A 16,188-nucleotide genomic window follows, 5' to 3' on the forward strand; every position below is an offset into this window, starting at 1 on the left:
GGGATGCCCAACCTTGGCAACCTTAAGACCTGTGGGCTTCAACTCCCAGAATTCCCCAGCCAGCCTTGCAGTATGGCTTGCTGGGGAATTCTACAAGTCAAAGTCCACAAGTCATAAATTTGGAAACCCCTCATTTAAAGCTTCATTTTAGTAATAGTCGAATTCGTTTTTCTGATAATTTATGGGGAATAAACAATTGCGAATGAAATTACGATTTGAAACCATGAAGGGAGGAATGCTTTAAATGAGCTTTTATTGAGGATGCCATATCCTTGTATTCTTTATATCATTTAATTTGTGAAACTGTTAGAAAAGTAAAGCTCTGTAAGAAGCATGATAGCTTTAAATTTAGAGATACAGGAATCTGCTTTGTACAAAGTCAGACCATTCACTCATCAAGAATCACAAGTGCTGGAAAAGATCCCAGAAGTCATATTATCCAAACCACTGCTTTGTGTAGGATCCACTACAGTATTTCTGACAGATAAACAGTAACAGAGTTGGAAGGGACCTTGCAGGTCATCTAGTCCAACCCCAAGACAGAGCACTGTAGAGATCTATAATGCTTGAAAAGTTGGAAGGAAAGGGAACAGAGCAACCAGCAGCAAGGTGGATTGACAACCAGCACTGATGGGTACAGCATGGGAAGGTCTGAAAGACCAAGTTGGAAGCAGATTCTCCAAGGGTTGTTACCAAGTTGATGGTACATAATCAACCAACCAACCAACCAACCAACCAAGACAGAATAGAGAAAGACAGTTACTTCCTGTGATATGAACTCTACAGTATGCCACTATTAATATACCCCCAAAATAGCATTTTTTTAGCAGTAGATCACACAACTGGTCCATGATTTTTCAATTTCATGCAGAAGCTTGAACACTTGTTTTCCTGAATAGCAAAAATGTAAGCTGTTGTGGTCAAACAAATAATTTTCAACCTCAAGAGTAATTCATAAAGGATCCCTCCATTAATCTGTCCTCCATTAATTTACCCAACCCCCTTTTAAAGTCGTCTATATTAGTGACCATCAACACCTCTTTGGGAATGGATTCCATAGGTTACATATGCAAGGAATCAAGAGCTGTTTCTTTTCCTTTAAAAAAAAAACCCTTTCAATCAGCTTAAGATATTCTATTTAAATCATTTACACAGGACAGACTGAATTTTCCAGCCCCCTCACAAGTACAGAACATGGGAGTTTGGATGAATATTTCAAATGTAGTGCTATGCTGGGTATAATTGGTTTAGAGACGAAATGCATGTAAGATATACCCAGTAATTTAAATCTCAAATGCAATTTTCTATTTTGGAAAATAAAATAATAGGCATATTGTGTAGAGCTTATTTCCATTTGCAATTTTCACCCAGCAAGTAACATGGAGATTTAAATTAAAGTGGAGAATAACAGGAAAGCCTACAGGAAAAAAAAACTAATTAAAATGCAAGATATATTTTACTGCTCCTGTCTCAGTATTATTTCCTACATGCAAAATACTGGCTTCATTTGCTCTTAATAGTTCTAGCAGCTGTTTCAATACTGTATGCACCCCCCCTCCCACAAACACACAAAATGCAACAACTAAAAAGCTAGGTCAAAAAGTGAGAGTGCCTTTGCTTCGGGGCTAGGTTTTATGTTACTCTTTGTACCTTGGAATTGATTCAACAGTCAAAGATCTCTCACCAAGTATGAAAGTTCTGCAAGAATGATGTTTTGGTGCTCTTCCAATAACAAGGCTTAGGGAAGAATTAGGCTTTAACTCTTTATATTTAATCATGACTCAAAAGATGAGTTCAAGGATTTTCTGTTTCCTGGTAGCTCTGGTGATAACCTCTGATTACAAACTTAATTACAAACCTCTGATTACAACCTCTTAAAAGCTTTCTCGAATGAATGAATGGCACCAAAACCTTGTTAAAACAAAAAGACCAAAAACCCAAACCTTGGAAGATTCATGTTGTGCCTGAGCTGAAAAAACTGTTCCAGATTGATGCCAATCCAGTTCATAATGTTGGTTCTAATCCTTGCAAGTTTTAGTGCCTCACTACCGGAGGCATTGCTTGCTCTGGCATGAAGTCCGAGCACTAAAGCTGATAGTTCAAGATCTTGCCAATTCCCAAAACCTCTTTTTCACATGTTGCTCCTGAACTGTGCAACATGCATCTCTTTCTTTCTTTCTTTCTTTCTTTCTTTCTTTCTTTCTTTCTTTCTTTCTTTCTTTCTTTCTTCCTTCCTTCCTTCCTTCCTTCCTTCCTTCCTTTCTTCCTTTCTTTGATTTATATGCCGCCCTTCTCCAGAGACTCAGGGCGGCTTACAATGCATTAAGCAATAGCATTTAGAAAAATAGCCTTTAGCCTAAATAGCCTTTAGAAAAAAGGTTCAATTTTTTTTCTATACAACAAGGCTTTTTGAACTGGATTAGTAATAATTACTAGGTTTTGCTTTTGTATTTCTTACCTGAATTTGAAAACATAAACACAGATATACTGTACTATTTAGTTATCTTGAGTAGCCTAGGATTGAAAAGATGGGACACAATTGGGAAAAAATATTAATAAAAAGGCAATAATCCTAGCATTAAGAACTTTTTCAAAAACTAGTGCATGTTGTATAACAACTGTGAAAAGAACTAAACTGTACTGGGATTTCTCCACTGGGATTCCCCAATTATTCCGTGATTTCTCCTGTCCACTTAGGAGACACAGCTCTAGCCACCAAGGCATTTAGATACATAGATTCTAAGAATACATACGAGATATAAATCAAGACTAAAAATATGCTTGAGGTCAGTACTTTTTTTTAAAAAAAAGGCTAGCTTCTGTCTAATTTTAATCTCCTGATAGAATCTTAAAATGAGGTGGGGACTAAAACTTGGTTGATACCAAGGAAGGTGTTTGTGGGCATAGTGGTATTGCACTAGTCTTCTTGGCCATACACCATTAAAGATGTAGGAGAAGAAGTAAGAGCAACGATGTAGAATTCAAAACAGCATAAAGGTTAGATGAGATAAGTCAATATTACTCGTACAGTATCAATTGTATGAGTAAATGAATTAATGAAACTCTAAAATACGATTCTTATAAGCGAAATGTGTTCAAGAAGTTTTCTGAGAAAATTATGGGCAGCCAAAAAAATAAACAAATCATTGAACAAATCAAACCAAAGTTCTCACTCAAGACACAAAGGACCAGGTATAATTTATCATACTTTGGACACATTAGCCCTCTAGAGAAGACTGCAATGCTATGAAAGGAGAAGGAAAAAGAAAAGAATGACCAACATTAAGATGGATGAACTCAGTTGCAGTGGTGATGGGTGCACTGGAGGACCAGATTTGGACCAGTGGTGGGTTCCTCCCGGTTCCTCCCGGTTCCGCCAAGCTGGTAGCGGTGACAATATGACATCACCGAGCTGGTTCTGCCCCTCTGCCCCCCCCGCATTATTCTTATCTTTTATTCGGCCCCACCCCCAATCTATTGCTGCCTCCTAAGTCCCAGCTGATCGGCTAGAAGGAAAAAAACTATTTAAACTCTTGCCACAAGCTTCAAAGGGCCACCCTACAGCTGATCAGTGGTAAAAGGCAGCTTGGTGGTAGACTGGTGCCTCCAAAAACAAATGAGTAGACTGGTGCCTGCAAAAACAAATGGGTAGACCAGTGCCGCCAAAAACAAATGAGTAGACCAATACAGCTCTGCAAGCAGTTAAAAGCCTGGTAGACCAGTACCTCTGCTAAATCCTAAAGAATTGTCACATGACCATCAAGCCATGCCCACAAAATAAGCCACCCCTGATTTGGACAGGTTGTCAATAACAAATTCTTTCTCTATGGTCATAGATAAAGAGTTGATACTGATTTGATGGCACATAATCAATCATCATAACCAGTAAACAATTAAGATAAGGGGGGGAAAACCCAAATGTAATGAATATAATATTTTAATTTGACAAGCTGCATTGATTAATGAATAATACAATTCAGTTGATAAGAATTTGGTTGAGGATATTTTCCTAATGCAGCCTGATATAAAGTCAACCTCATGGGGATTTGTCAACTGAAACCCACCTCTTTTCTAATTTTGAAAATATTTCTCATGTTAAGGTTTCCAAATCTGTGTAAAAAACAGCTGTCCGTATTAAATCACAGGGCTGAAAACAAAAGGGAAATGTATCACTGTCTACTCAGTAAACAATCAATGGTCTGTGAATACAGGTAGTCTTCGACTTACAACAGTTCATTTAGTGAATATTCAAAGTTACAATGGCACTGAAAAAAGAGACTTATGACCATTTGCAGCGTCCCCATGGATACGTGATCAAAGTTCAGATACTTGGCAACTGACTCATATTTATGACCGTTGCTGTATCCCAAGGTCATGTGATCCCCTTTTGCGACCGTCTGATCAGTAAGGTCAATGGGGAATCCAGATTCACTTAACAACCGTGTGACTAATTTAACAAAGGCAATGACTCACTTAACAACTGTGGCAAGAAAACTCATAAAATGGGCCAAACTCACTTAACCAATGTTTCCCTTAGCAATATAAGTTTTCGGCTCAATTGTGGTCGTAACTCAAGGACTACCTGTATGTTATCCTCTGACAGGCTGGATTGCAGTCATGAATTATGTCAAAAGTTATGTGCTGAAAATTTCAGACTTGTACACTACTGTATCTTGCTCCCAAATAAAAAGAAAGGGTGAGTGATTTTTCTCCAACTATCAAGACTGATGGTTTAGAAAGAAAATCTGTTCAGGCTCATATTTTGCAAAGACAATGCAACCCTATTTCAAGAATATGATCAAGGTAGAACATGTCTTATGTTTTCAGGTACCTAATCCAAAAGAACAAATGCTGTCAGTGTCACTGTTAGAGCACTATCTGAAGAGAAAAATGTGTTTTATATTGTGGGCTTATTCAGCAATTATGCAATTTTAGATACAGTTTAGTCTGTAGCTGAACCTCAACACTTCAACATAAAGAGTTATGCAGTAATGTACAAAAACAACTCCTAGTTTTAGTAGAGTCTGTTTCTGACTAAACTTTCATGTTAAGTTAGTGGAATTCAGCACATATAGTACTTAACATGTATTCTGAAAGCCATTTTCATGCCCTAGGGCAGTATGGTTGGGAATTATGGGCATTGAAGTCCACATATCTTACAGTTGCCGAGTTTGAAAAACATGCCTTAAAACCATATATTTAACTGTTACACCAGTAGCAATACCATAAATGAAACAATATGAAGGGCTGTTTAAGTTTAAAAGTACTTGCCAAATTCTCAAAGTCTATCAAGAAGTTATCGTGATGAGGCTGTCACTAAAAGTTAGCAGAGAATGCTAAAGAGTCAGTATTTTCCAGAGAGAATACAATTGCCAGTGACCTAGCTTTGAAGCTTAAATGCACACTGAATGAATTCTTTGATTAACAGGAACTTGGAAAGCTTCAGAAAGTCCTTCAATGGACAAATTGTATGTTGATTATTATGAATCTTCAATTTCAATAACAAAGGATCCATCCAAAGAGGATCTGGAAAAAAATCGTTGTTTTTCTGAACAGGATCGATCCATAGGATCAATCCAGTGCGCATGGGTCTTGCACACTGGATTGTGGTCCAGTCTGTAGCTTTTCCAGTTATAAAGATCAGATAGTCAGTGACGGGAAAGACTTTCATCTTGACAAGTGCCTTCAGATACTTCTGACAGTTGATTGCAGTGGACTATAGTGGAACATAAAAGAAATCAGCATGAGCTATTTTGTACAATCCACAGAAATGGGCTCTGGAGCAGCTGAATGACATCATCACGGCTGCCAATCATTTTCTGTACAAAACAAAGGGAAGGGAATTACTTCTAAAAGATGGATCCACAGCTGAGATGTGATCGATCCAAGCTGAGTTTCTGAGTTCAGAAAATTGCAGGTGTATACATATACCCTGTTTCCCCCAAAATAAGACATCCCCTGATAATAAACCCAATTGGGCTTTTGAGTATGTGGCAATAAGGCCAAGCACTTATTTCAGGGTTCAAAAAAATATAAGAGAGGGTCTTATTTTTGGGGAAACATGGTTAGGAAAATATTGGGATTACTAATCTTTTTTTTATGTACATCAAAGGAATTCCTTTTTAAAAAAATAACCAATGATGAAATTCACATTCATAAAACAATATACTTTAGGGGAAGTTGCACACAAAAGTTTTTCATATTAAGGAAAGATCTGTGATAAATTCAGGCTGACTTTTCAGGATATTTTTAAAAATACATAAATAATATTGATGGTATGCATTAATTGTTGAAAAATAGTATAGATATCAAATGAGACTTCTACTGTATGTCCAATGTTAAAATATTTTGTTTCACTCTGTAATTTTAAGTCAAATTTGAGTGTTCGTCTCCTTTAATTATAATGTTTAGTTCTTTCTGGTTCCCTCTAGTGTCTATTTTTTTAAAGTCTTATCTTACTATGTTTTTTTTTAAATCAAAACCAATGCATTTTTCCATGGAAGGGATTTTTTATAAGTAATTCCAAAATCTTATTTCAAATTTATCCGAATCCTTAGATCATTTCTAAAATGAAAGATTTAATCACCCTTTTATTGTTTATTAATTTTTAAAAAGTTTTTAAACTTGCAGTTAAGACTTCTTTGGCTAAAGATTGAAGGAAGGACATTCACCCAGTGCTATAAAACTTGTATATCCAAAGGTTTCTAATAATTGGACAGCTGTTAGCAAGAATTATTTCCAAAAGTGATTTAAAAAGGAAATATGCAAACTTAGTGTCCTTTCAAAGGCACTGACCGTGGTTTAAGCAAGTTGGCTATTCCCTAGTCTCCCAGAGCTCTAAACCAACTGGAAACTACTGTCATGGGGACTCTTCATGAGGAGTAACTTGTAGGCAATCTCAAGTCCTCTCTTTGTCTGGGGAGAATTACAAAGAGCTAGTCTACTCAATAGTTTTTCATTCCATCTCAGTTGTCGGCTCCAATTTTTGCGGAACCATCTTCAATCTTCCATTTGTTCCCCGGAAGTCCCCATGATGGGATTTAAAAAATAATATAATTGTAATCTAGAAAAAAATGTTGTGAATCATAAATAGTTCTTAAGGGCTATAATTTAATTCAGTTTGTGTCGCCTGAATAGCAGCTTTTGTCTTCTTCAATATGCAAATCCTGAATCCTTTATTATGCCCCTGAAAGGTAGTTAATTCCACTAGGCCTTGAAATCAGTAAATTTTCTTCATACCAGAAATTACTGAGGTTTTACAATTATTTTTTTGGCAGACATTGAAAAACTCAATTATTACATTTCAATCAGGGTTCCTAGGCTTGCTAGAATATCTTAAGAAGTATTTTAGTACTGAAATTTTATAATTAACAAATATAAGAAAATCACACAGTGAAACCATACAGATTTAGAAGTGAAGTAGGAAATAAGGAATAAATCTTTAAATCGTAGCTTGTTTGCTTATCAGTTTACAAGTCAGCCTTTCAGAACTCTTTTAGCACTACTATGATTGCAAGCTAGTGAGCCGTGCCTTATGTTCAATATCAGCCCAAATCTCTGACAGATCCAAGAGTTTTCTGTGCAACCAACTGCATATATAACTTGGGATTTAAAATTTTGTTTGAAGGGCAAACACATCTACGATTTTGGATGTGTTTGCACTTCACATTTGGGACAGATTTGGGTGTTGTAGCAAGAAGGGAGATCCAAGAGGGGTGGAGGGAGGAGAGAGGCAACAGAAAGGAAGGGTCTTCAAAAGTAAATTGTGTTGCAGAGTATAAAATAATGTATTTTCTCTAGTTGGTTGTAACACACACACACACACACACACACACACACACACACACACACACACAGAGGGAGGGAAAGAGAGAGAGAGAGAGAGAGAGAGAACGAGAGGTGCTTAAAAATGATGCATCTGTCATAAAGAAATTGATAAATATACTTCTCTAAATATAGGCAGCATTGTTTATGATGCGAAGATGGATTTTTCTTTGTTCCATCAGGCTGATTGTCACTGCATCAAAATGAATTGGAGTCTGATACAGAAGGCTCATACTGAGAAAGTCAATATTACTATCTAATAAATGCGGTATATTAAAATGTTGTGGGTTTTTTTTAACCTGGAAATGTCTCTATCAAAGGCATGCTGTTTTTTTTAATGCTTTGATAGGTTAGATAACATGTTTACCTAAAAGTATGCAGTGTCAGTATTGCTTTTCCAGCTTGCTGACATCTTTCTTTATTAAAAGCGAACAACGTGCACACACATAGTGCCAGTGTCCAGTTGTGAAGAGAAACAAAACATTGTCTGCATTCAAAACCATCTGGATGACAAGCCACATTTTTTTTTCCTTCTACTGTGAGTGTACCTATAATAAAGCCTTCTCCAGTGTCTTATTTGTGCTTGAAAGAAAAAGAGTTCAGATGATACAGAATACATCCATCTAGAGATTTCATTCCAGGAAAAAGCATAAAGAGATGGATCAATGAAGAAATGCATGTTTTAAAAGCTATTAGCCATCTGTCACCCTTCAGGAAATGTTTATTCTCTGGGTGTTGAGGCAGGACAATCAAAGATTCCATCTTCAGCGGGGTGGCCTATATGATTTGGATATACCGGTATATTGTTTGATATGTTAGTTTATGAACATAATTTTTGTTGACAGACAATATTGTTGGGGTGTTATTTGATTTATTATGTGATTTGGACAGCTACTACATACATCTTCAAAATAAAATAAAAAAAAAAACGAACAAGCTGGAACCAAACTGGGTTCACAGACTTTACTAACCATGTTTTCTAAACTTGTTTTTAATGAGATAAAATTTGGTGTGTTTTTGTAGCATAAGTTAAAATCCATCAAACCATCTTTATTTGTTTACTTTTATTTCTTTGCTTCTCAGTTGTGACAGACTTTAAATGCACTGTATGAACCACTTGTGACTTGGTGTTGGTCTTAATGAACAATTTTTGCTCTTATCTGATCAATCCTTTTCCTTTCTTTTTTCAGTTATGTTGTAATGTGCCTCTGTAGATTGCTTAGGAGTTTAGCTTAGAAAGTAAGTTTAATAGGTAGTCAAGGTTTATAAACAGGAACAAGTTATAACTACAAATGAACTGTGCGCACCTTTAAAACATCAATCTAACTCATGGTGGCATCCAGTGATGTCCATGTAAGAAATTTCAAAAAAGTGAAGATGGCAGTGGCGGCTGTGCAATGAAAATTACTCTCCTTTGTGTAGAAGTGACCACCATCTTTGTTTGTTTATTTGTTTTGTTACCTCCGTGGATTCTACCACCAAACCAAAAACCAAGAAATGATTGTAGTGTAGGGAAATATGAATTCAGTCCTATACTGTAACAATATTGAGGATCCTGATGTTTAAAATATGGCATGGAGATTACTGCAAAGGCACCCGGAAATATTAGGAGTAGGATGGCAACTCCTGTCATGTGAAACCAGCAAGCACACATTCCATATGCCCAAAGAATGGACAAATTTACCTTAATGCTGATTGGAAAAACAGAAGGTTTGAGAATTCTTACTTTTGATATGGTGCCATTGTTTTTTCTTTCTTTCTGGACATTGTCTGAAGGGGAAAGTGCTGTTACTGCTGACACAGTCAAACGTTAAAGAATTTTCAGCAGAGAGTTTAGTCTCTGGATCCAAACCAGTGCCTGTCAACTTGAGCCACTTTTAGATGGGTGGATTTTAACTCCTAGAATTCCCCAGCCAGCATGGTTTCAGATTCTGAAAAGTAACACAATAATTTGCAACAGGCAGTCATTTTCTCAAAATGGAGCAAGTGGGTCCCAAATCTTTCTGATTTTGATGAAGAATCTTTTCAGAGATTTGAGTACTTGAAAAGGCAGTAACATGGCTCCCTCACATTTAGTAGAAAGGATCATTATTTCTTACCGATCCCTGTACAAAAAAACATTTGCTTGGCACAGGATTACTATCACTGCAAATGTCACCTCACTCTGTCCCATGCAGCAAAATTCTGAACACTTAGAAACATGGCTTGAATATCTAGACACTAATTATTTTGAAATATAGAATGTTTCATCCTCATCTCTTCAGTGAATGGCATTCCATTCTGCTGAAAACCAAAGTGTTATGGCTATTTTTGTTGGCAGCATGCTAAATTACGGGAGAACAAAGGCCTAATTTTCCTAATTTCAGTCTGGATCCAAGCAACAGTTTAAATTCAGACCCTACTGAATCTTTTCCAGAGCTACTGATTGCTGTTTTCATGCACACAAAACTTAATTGGTCAAATTCTGTCTATTCCTATTGACCAAGCTGACAAGGAAGCATTTTAAGAACAACTCTAAAATGCAGAGCTGTTTTAATCTTGTCTCCTCTTTGTTTTATATACTCTTTCTCATGATGAAAAGGCTAGAGGGATGTCAAGTTCACCCAGGTTTAAAGTACAGAAATATGTTATTGCATAACATTCCAGCTTTTCGGCTTATAATGAACAGATAAGAAATTCAAGTTGGCCGCTTGGACTAATAAGGTCCATATAGTCTTATAAACATTTTGTAATATTTGCTTTTCAGTCTTGATACCCTTTCATTTCATTACCTCTCCACAGACTCACAATGTGAATGAATTGTTTCTAAAGCTCTAATGTTGGGGAAAGAGTAGAGGGAAAGACAAGAGGATGACCAGCAGCAAGGTGGATGGAGTCACAGTGGTGATGAGTACCCCATTGGCAGTCATCAAAAAACAGGTAAGGGATAGAGCATCATAGAGAAAATCTATCTACGTGATCACTAGAAGTTGAAAATGACTTGCTAGCATATAATCAATCAATTGATCGATCAATCAATCAATAAAAATGTCTTACAGTCTAATTTTATGTATTATGCATTTCAGAGGTAAGCCTTATTAAGATAAACAGATTTTACTCTTAACTAAGTAGGATCCTTCTTCTCCAAAGCTTGCAAAAAAATCTGCTCTAATTCAAAAGTGTGTTAACTTGAAGGAACTGAATGGTGCTGAGATATAATGCCAATTTCTGTGTTAAAAAAATTAGCACCAATAACATGGTTATTTTTTTTATTATAGTGACAGGCTACAGGAAATGATTCATCATGAACTGATAGCATGATTGCATCTTTTAATTATTAGCGTTGATTTCAAGATGTCTATGGATTCCCAAATATCCGCTTGTGTGTGTACATTGGATTGAAACAAATGGAGCATCAACAGATTATTGGGAATAGCAAACAACAAGACAGAGGAGAGAAGGAAAAGAATGATGCCCTTGAAGTGATGTCCCGGTGCCTGGAAGCCGTGCGGATCTGGATGGGGAGAAACAGACTCAGACTCAACCCATCCAAGACCCAGTGGCTGTGGTTTCTGACATCCCGATATAGTCAGTTGGTGCCATCTCTGACTATTGGGAGCGAGTCGTTGGCCCCCATGGATAGGGCTCGCAACTTGCGTGTCCTCTTGGACTCATGGCTGTCTTTAGAAGAGCATTTGACAGCTGTGGCCGGGAGGAGTTTTTATCAGGTCCGCCTGATTCGCCAGTTGCGTCTCTTTCTGGATTGGGACTCATTACGTACGGTCACTCATGCCCTCGTCACCTCACGCCTGGATGACTGTAATGCTCTCTACATGGGGCTCCCCTTGAGGAGCACCCGGAGGCTCCAGCTGGTCCAGAATGCAGCCACGCGGGTGGTTATGGGAGCGACGTGGCGCTCCCATGTGACTCCCCTCCTGCGCGAGCTGCACTTGCTCCCGGTGGTCTTCCGGGTGCACTTCAAGGTTTTGGTCACTACCTTTAGAGCACTCCATGGCTTAGGACCAGGATACTTACGAGACTGCCTTCTGCCACCAGTAGCCTCTCACCGACCAGTACGTTCCCATAGAGATGGCCATCGGCCAAACAGTGTCGACTGGCAGCCCCCAGGGGGAGAGCCTTCTCTGTGGGGCACCTGCCATCTGGAATGAGCTCCCCCCGGAGATACGGAGGATCCCAGATTTACGCACTTTCCGCCGCGCCCTCAAAACATTTTTATTCCAGCAGGCTGGTCTGGCTTGACTCTCCCTTTTAATTTGCTTTTAAGTTTTATACAGATTGGGTATTTTTAAATTCGTTTTTGGGCCTAAATTATTTAATGTATTTTTAAATGGTTTTTAACTTTTGTATGATGTATTTTTATCTTGTGGCTGTTCACCGCCCTGAGTCCTTCGGGAGTAGGGCGGTATATAAATAAAATAAAATAAATAAAAAATAATAAAAGAAAAGAAAAAAAAGAAAAATCTGGCAATATATAGGAATGTATAAGTAACTTTCAAGGAACATAATTACATTGTTAAACTTCAAATATTATTCAACATTTCTACCTAGATGTTTTTAAAGTTGAAGATAATCTATTAGGATCTATATGTTACGTAGCTAAAGAATAAAGGCCAAATTTGGATGTGTGTGTTTATACAAAGAAAGAGAAAGATATTTTGATGTTGTGGTGTATTTTATAGTGTTAAATATTGCTGATTCAAATAAAGTTCAATTTTCTGGTATTTTGCCACCCACCCCCAGTTCGCACCGGTCCTATAGAACCAGTAGTAAAGTCAGTGGGAAGCTCTGCCCACCGACCCCAACATCATCAAAATGCTTCTGCGCATGCGCAGAAGAGAGAGAGTGCGCATGAGCAAAGCGAGCACACACGCACGGCCCTGTTGCGAACCGGTAGAAAAGATAAGTAGAACCCACCCCTGAATAGCATGTCTAATAATTAACAGGGAACAATGAATTCAATTTTTGTTATGCAGTGAAGTATAAGACATTAAAATATTCCCTACATAAAAACTCCATGCTGCTCCCATGTGCTGGAGAAGATAACATAACCTATGGGACACCACCAATGATATAATCTCTGGTGCCATTAACTCTGCTCAGGCATGGTCCAAGGAAGGCACCTAAAACTATAGTTGTAGGTGCCCTAACCTACCAAGAACTGACCTCTGCTTGAAGGCTGTCCAATCCAAGTCCACTTGAAAGGTAAAAGAAAAGCACCATATGAAGCGGAAAGAGCCTTGAAGTTCCATATCAGTTCTGGATGGCAGACTGAGCAATTACATATATCACCTGGCCATTACTATGAGATAAGCTGTAATTATACCTCAATGCTTATCTCTATATTACAATCAGCAACTGCTAGTTTATGGGTGCCTGAATTCTCACTTGACAATACATTTGTTTTTCTTTTGTGATATACAAATGACCAATTCCAATGCATGCAGCTGCCTCTGTCGTTTTCCTCTTCTGTCTCTCTGCCTTTCACGTTGCCTTCTCTTTTCACTTGATTGTCACTCCATATGAGCAAAGGGTACCATTTACAATACATCTTTACCAATTTCTTACATACAGTCTTTGACTTACAACAGTTCATTTTAGTCACCATTCAAAGTTACAGTGGCACTGAAAAGAGACTTATGACCATTTTTCACGTTTACGACCGTGGCAGCATCCCCATGGTCATTTCATCAAAATACAGACACTAGGCAACTGACTCATATTTATGACAGTTGTAGTGTGTGTGTGTGTGTGTGTGTGTGTGTGTGATGTGATCACCTGTTGCAAACTTCTGACAAGTGAAGTCAGTGGGGACGCCAGATTTATTTAACAACCTTGTTACTAAGTTAACCACTGCACTGATTTACTTAACAACTCTGGCAAGAAAGGTCCTAAAATGGGACAAAATTCATTTAACAAGTGTTTTGCTTAACAACAGAAATTTTGGGCTCAGTTGTGTGTGTAATTTAAGGACTACTTGTATCAAATAGTCATTTTTATCTGTCTTAGGAACCAGAACTAAGGTTTTATTAATAGCCTCCTGTGGGAACCTGTAATTTTATCCATCCTTTCCCCAAATAAGCTGTCAGTGTATTTTGATCATCACACTAGAGAAGCCTACCCACTCCAACTGAAAGCACAGAGAGGAGGGAATATACAAAACAAATGAAAAGTGCCTAGAAATAAACATTATATTTCTTTCCAAATGGGAGTTATTTAAAGGGAAGTTTATTTTTAAAGAGGCCATGTGAAATGTTCTCATTTGTTTGCCTTTATTTATTTTCATGCAGCTGCTTTTGTTTTGCTCAGGAGGTTAATTAGTAACTAGTCACTAAAGGGTATTTCTAATTTGAAATATATAATTTTTGCCAAAAAAACCCCACCAAAACCCTTCACTAAGATTCATTATATTTACGAAAAATACAAAGCTGTCATGGAAAGTCAACTGCTGTGTGCAACAGAAATGTGTATGCACACACACATACACTATACCCGTGATGGCGAACCTATGGCATGTGTTGTGGTGGTGGCACGCAGAGCCCTCTCTGCTGGCACGCGCACCGTCACCCCAGGTCACATATCTCCATGGCGTTTCTTTCGTGAGCTTCTGTTTCCTTGCAAACGACAAAATAGAAGTTCACAAAAGAAAAAGATCTTACCTCTTGCCGCACTGCCGGTGTTAGGATGCCCTGCCTCACACCAGCCAGAAGGTCTTCGGGTCTCTGCTACACATGTGCGCATGTCTATGTACATGTTTGTGCATGTTCATGCATGTCTGCGCATGTGTTTGCATGTCCATGCATGTCAGTATCTCTGTGTGCTTGTGCACTTGCGCACACTTTTCAGTTTGGGCATGCACGCGTAGTTTGGGCACTCTGTGTCTAAAAGGTTCGCCATCACTGCATCATACATTCAATTTTAAAGTAGGATTTTTCTTTTCCTCCAGACACAAATATTGTCTCTCCAATTGGATGCGTCCTCAATGTTGTTGACAATGTTGCAACAGAGGCTGGGAACTGCCTGGATTAAGTTGACAACTTGGCTGCTGTCCCTTTTTTTTAGTTGCTGGAAAGTCCCCATCTGAGCTTGGCTGCTGGAGGACATATAGGTGCTTGGTGCAGAAACAGATGTACGACAACGTTGGCAACTTTAAGGTGTGTGCACTTCAATTTCCAGAATTCCCTAATCCGCATATCTTAAAAGTTTTCAAAGCTGAGAAATACTGATCTAGACCCTTGCACACAAGGTTATACATACTGTAACCCCTGGATCTCTTTTTTTAAATCTATGTTTTTACTACTCCTCTGAAAGAGCACTAGACCTATGTTTATAAAAAGGAGACCAGAAGTCTCTAGAGAAGCAGCCATTCCTCAGCTGCACACAATTCCATTTAAAGTGGGAAAGATAGTTGGAGCATTGCCAGCCTTGTCTAAAATTAATGCATTGAATTTTTTTGCCTGTTTTGTTGACAAGAGATTTCTAGTAGCTGAAGATTCTACAGAATTTATAGGGGTGGGGCAAGGATCCATTTTGCTGCACCAGTGCCAATTTGCATCTCTCAGGGGTTGCTTAAAGATGCTGCAGGTTGTTGCCATACTGCCATACAGTGGTGAAATTTAAAATTTGTTACTACCGGTTCTATGGGCGTGGCTTGGTGGGGGGGTAATGTGACTGGGTGGGCATGGCCAATTTTTTTTTTAACTTTTAAAACCATTTTTTCTACAACCTCTTTGGTGAAGAGGTTGTAAAAAAATGCTTTCAAAAGGCTCTGACGATCCCAGCTGAGTTGCCTGATTGGCAGAGGCCTTTTTAAAAAAGCTGAACTCAGCTGGGATCGTCAGAGACCCTTTTTTTCTTTTAAAAGCCTTTGATGACCCCAGCTGAGCCGCACGATCATCAGAGGCTTTTTTTTTTTACTTTTAAAAGCATTTTTTGGCCAAAGAAGTTGTAGAAAAAATGCTTTTAAAAGTTAAAAAAAAGCCTCTGATGACTGTGCGGCTCAGCTAGGCATGGGGGCGGGGCCCAGGGATTTTTGCTACCGGTTCTCCAAACTACCTGCCTCCATCGCTACCGGATCGGGTGATCCGGTCCGAACCGGGAGCATTTCACCCCTGTTCCATTCCCTCCCCACTCCTGGGGAAAGGATATTGCAAAATCTCCATTCCCATCCCACTCTGGGGCCAGACAGAGGTGGTATTTTGCTGGTTCTCCGAACTACTCAAAATTTCTGCTACTGGTTCTCTGAACTGCTCACAATTTCTGCTACCGGTTGTCCAGAATCTGTCAGAACCTGCTGGATTTCACCCCTGCTGCCATACCATGTAGCACTTATCACTGTGAGATATAATGGAATTGGAGCAAAACAGA

General features: G+C 38.4%; 1 long non-coding RNA gene across 1 annotated transcript in view; it reads left to right on the plus strand.

The window, feature by feature from the left end:
- LOC148115523 (uncharacterized) overlaps positions 1–16,188 on the plus strand; it is a 57,115-nt gene that overhangs the window by 27,610 nt on the left and 13,317 nt on the right. Inside the window, exons 2-3 of the long non-coding RNA XR_015732659.1 lie at positions 10,606–10,743; positions 14,884–14,975. This is a non-coding gene — a long non-coding RNA (uncharacterized LOC148115523). The remainder of the gene's footprint in view (positions 1–10,605; positions 10,744–14,883; positions 14,976–16,188) is intronic.

Source organism: Pantherophis guttatus, chromosome 2, assembly GCF_059756535.1.
Source record: "Pantherophis guttatus breed Tessera chromosome 2, ASM5975653v1, whole genome shotgun sequence".
Lineage (NCBI taxonomy): Eukaryota > Metazoa > Chordata > Lepidosauria > Squamata > Colubridae > Pantherophis > Pantherophis guttatus.